We start from the raw sequence: 4,954 nt of genomic DNA, 5'->3' as shown, positions 1-4,954 counted from the left end.
CATCATCAAGTCGTCATCAGGTCAAATGTCATTCAAGATGAATACCAATGATAAACAGCCTAATTCAGGAGGGGAGACAACTGTAATGACTATAAAACGATACGAGAGTGTCACATATATTCGTTTATATAAACACTTCAAACGCATATTAAAAAAAAAATATTTTTTTTTGTATGTCAACAATGTTAATTTATAACTTCATTAGGATAATAGTTGATTTTATCATTTTCGCTTCATATTCTATTTTCTATGACCTATATTTGCAGTATAAACAAATCGGAACGTATAATAAAAATAACGTAAGAAGAACACGTTTTATGGAAGCCCAATAGTAAGCATAACATTGTAATTAAATGTAAGTAAATTTTTGAAAATGTTCAGTGAAACAAAAAGTCCATTGTTTGATGTGTTTGAGCTTTTGATTTTACCATTTGATTAGGGACTTTCCGATTGCCATTTGATTATGGACTTTCCGTTTTGAATTTTCCTCGTAGTTCAGTATTTTTGTGATTTTACTTTTTACATTGTTTTAGAGACAATGCACTGTCATTTATTTTAAGTGACTCGAAACACAAACAGAATTCAGTAATACATAAAATGAAAACATTATTTCTAGATTACATACTTTTTTATTAATTGTGCTTATATATATATATATATACAGTAAGGTCGAATTTTTCCTTCGGAATCATGATTTCTTTTGCACACTGTTCATATGTTCATAATTCAAAAGTTTTCCAACTGTTAATTTAGCACTTGCACCAATATAAACGTATTTTAAGTAAAATTAGCTGTAAACGATCAACCAATTAACAAATGTATGTCATTATTATTATTATTATTATTATTATTATTCCGTTTCGTTTTGTTTGCAGTTTAACCCATGACATGGACAGTAAAATTTATCTGACCTGTGAAGGACAGAGAAATCCCAGACATATTTAAGATGAGTCCAATGATCACATTCTTGAAATTTACATTTGGCACATGTGTAAATTTAAATGGAGATGCATTCCTGTACCTCCTTTGGCTGCCACTTGATGTAAACACAACACAATGTGTCATAACTATATTTATCATCTTCCTCTGTGAAGGAGTCATCAGAATTGACTATTTTATGCTGTTCTGATAGACCTGGCTGTTTTTGTGAATCTTGCTGATCTGTTTTTACATCTTACGTGTGGTTTTTGAAATCGAAGTAGATGAAGAATCATTTGGTTTAAGTATAGCAGTTAGTTTTTTCAACTTTCTGGTTAATCCTTCGTTCTGTTGATTTATTGTTGGTCTTTAACTAGGTGCTGGATTAAGACTTTTTCAACAAACCACTTTATTTCTTCACGTGTCTCTGGTTGTTTTATTGCTTTACCTGCAACCATCTTATAATTGAATGCCTTTCCTCATTGGTAGATTTTTCTTTGACAAATTTGTAGATTTTTGCATTGAAGAAAGAATGAATCGTATTTTCATTTGATTCGTCTGATTTTTTTTCTGCAACGTTAATCTCCATGGATTCATTTTCCTGGATTGGAAATATTTGTTCTGCGTTGACATTGATCATATCTTCTGAATTGGAAATTAGATCAGCTGGTTCAGTTGTTACATTTTTGATGATAGGGATTACATCATTTTTGCTATTTTCCTCTTCTTCCTGTAATTGACTCTGCTTTGAATAGTATCAGAGATAGTAGACATGGGCTGGACTAAAACATTTCTGTCTAATGGGTTAACAGCACATTTACGGAAAACAGACTACAAATGTGAAGGTCAGAGAGCAGAAGTATAGGATTTACAAGCAATAGAGCACACGTGGTATGTGTTGATTACTGTTGAATGGGTATGTTGAAATCAATGACATTCTGAAATGTAGGTGCTGGCAAATGGCCCAAACAACCAACACCCATGGCTTTTCATTAAGGTTACAAATGCTCTGTCTATTCTTTAGTATCATAATTTTCCTGATACGACTAAATAAAGGCAACAGTAGTATACCGCTGTACGAAATTCATAAATCGATTGAGAAAAAAACAAATCCGGGTTACAAACTAAAACTGAGGGAAACACATAAAATATAAGAGGAGAAGTACGACACAACAGAAACACAACATTAAAATGTAACACACACAGCAACAAACTATAATATAACAATGGCCATTTTCCTGACTTGGTACAGGACATTTTAAGAAAAAAAATGGTGGGTTAAACCTGGTTTTGTGGCTAGCCAAACCTCCCGCTTTATGGCAATGTTGAATATAACATTAAAATGACAACATTACATGACAGGACTACAATACAAATAAACGGGAGAACATATAGGACAGAGAAACATACGAATAATATCTAACAAAAGGTACTAAGCTCATCAAAGAACATGTTAATGGATGCCGTTGAAGTTGCCTTTGATCTTAGTTCTGATTTTTAGTCTGCATACCTTCAGTTCAGGCCATCTACCCATAAAGTTGCGAACCCTTCCAATTAAGAAATTATGTTGCTTATCATATTTTGTCTATATAATCATGTGAACATCTACTCAGTTCCAAGACCTACCATTTCAGCTCTGGTGTATACATAACCTACAGCACTCACTTCTTTAATGTGCTTAACTAATCTTGCCTCCAGACCTGTTCACAGCCAACACTGATGGTGGTCTAGACTTCAAGCTGTCTAAGGTGATATTGTCTAATACACGGTCTCTTAATATCTGTTCTGGAAGACACCTTTTCCAAGCAGCCTTAACCTGACTTATCTTGTTGTCAGTAACATGAGAATAAGCATTTGTCAGCTTCGTTAGAGAATATGTTCCAAATATTATATCTGCTGACATGGAATATCCTTTATCATACATATTTTCACAAAGACTTTTTTTTTACCACTATTAAATATGTGCGTATTCTGCATGTTTATCTTATTAAAATCAAAGTTTAGTAACTTACGCGATTTTATCTGTAACCAAATGCAATTGTTCCTTGAAAGATAAGGAATGCAATCATTTTCAAATTGATTTTTAATTATGATAACTTAGCATATATATAAATGTTGGGTATATACTTTAATCGAGACTTCAACCTAACGATAAAAAAATAAACACACAAATATGATTTGTAGAAAATCTAAAGAGCCCCTTGTCTTAAAAAGGTGTGTATATTCATAAAATGATAGAAAACAGTATGATATAACATGGAAATCAGATGAGTTCCTGACTGTAAACATGCATATGCAAATCTGGCAGGTATAGTTTCTGAGATGTTGTCCCTAATAAACTTACACAAAAAACCATATAAAAGGTTCAACACAGAACATACAAAAACATGTACTTTCCTTTAATAACAACATAGGCACAAAAGAAAAATAATACACCCTAAGAAATAACAAACAATAAAAAAAATGTCTGTACGACTGGCTTAACCCAAACCGATTAAGCTTATTTCAAAAAGGAGATAAACATACTGTCGAGAATTATAGACCTGTATCATTAAACCTCAGTACAATGTTAAATCTAAAAGCACATAATATGCAGGCACATAATGAAACATCAAGAAATGCACGGAGTGCTAACATCCCTAAATCTGAATATTTCAGATCTGGCTGGCTATTCATGCGAAACATAATTACTAGTCCAACACGACCTCATGAAGCATATGATGCTTGCCTCCCAACTGATATTGCTATTTTAGATTTTTCGAAAACTTTCGACAGGGTACCCCATAAGAACCTACTGTAAAAATGAGCGAATATTGAATTCGAAGACCAATATACAACTGGCTAAATATGTTCTTGGCAAACTAAAAAGTTAGATATTATTCAAAAAGTATAACTAGTCCAAAATCGTCACTTACAGATTCGGTCATATTGGTTTTTTGTAGACCTTGTATTGCTGATCATGTTTTGTCATAAACAGTTTCGCCATCTCGGAGAACACAACAGGTCTAGATTTTCAATCAAGTAAGCAAAATTCGATGCAAGAATGCAATTTACTAATGAAAATTTTCTTTTGAGTGAATAAATTTATGTGACGTTATCTTATAAATACTAATATTTTTACAACTGTAGATCAATTTTGCTTGATTTTTTTTAACGTGCCATATTAAGGGAGAGATCTCATAAATAGTATAATTTATAAGTGAATCTACAGGACATTTTACATTTTATGTTATAGCAGGAAAAACGTACGGTGACTATTTTATATTTTGATTTTCCGAAAGGATTTTATCAGCTATCTCCTCATTTGTACATCAAAATTCTATCATTGTGTTTCCCTTCTATTCTCATGATGATGATTTATGATGTGTTATAGCATTCTTTTATTTGTCTTTATGAATATTACTTTTACTGTTTAGTCTGTTTTTGGTGGTATCCGTTTGACGTGGATCTGTACTTATACATCCCGTCATTGTGTTATTGTTCTATGATAACTTTTGTATTCTTGTCTTTCATTTTTGCTAATATGCTATGCCTATATGCCTTTTTGTGTTTCTTTGATACTTATGACGTGGCTCTGTACTTATACATCCCTTCATTGTGTTATTGGTCTTTGATGATTTTTGTATTCTTGTCTTTCATTTTTGCTAATATGCTATGTCTATATGCCTTTTTGTGTTTCTTTGTTACCTATGACGTGGTTCTGTACTTATACATCCCGTCATTGTGTTATTGTGCCATGGTAAATGTTTGTTTATATACTTGTTTGTTTTTATAGTGATTGAGATAATAACACAATGTTGACTGCTGTTCCCCTATTTTTGATTTTTTTACCTATTATGTCTGATTGTTTTGTTCACACATCGTTGTCAATATAATGGAATTTTATGCGACTTTCATAAGTGAGAGGTTTAGCTAGCTATACAACCAGGTTTAATCCACCATTTTCTACATAAGAAAATGCCTGTACCAAGTCAGGAGTATGAATGACAGTTGTTGTTCATTCGTTTGATGTGTTTGAGCTTTTGATTTTGCCATT

The sequence above is a fragment of the Mytilus californianus genome, unplaced genomic scaffold (genome assembly GCF_021869535.1).
Source record: "Mytilus californianus isolate M0D057914Y unplaced genomic scaffold, xbMytCali1.0.p SCAF_36, whole genome shotgun sequence".
NCBI lineage: Eukaryota > Metazoa > Mollusca > Bivalvia > Mytilida > Mytilidae > Mytilus > Mytilus californianus.
Note: the sequence above shows the minus strand (reverse complement) of the source record.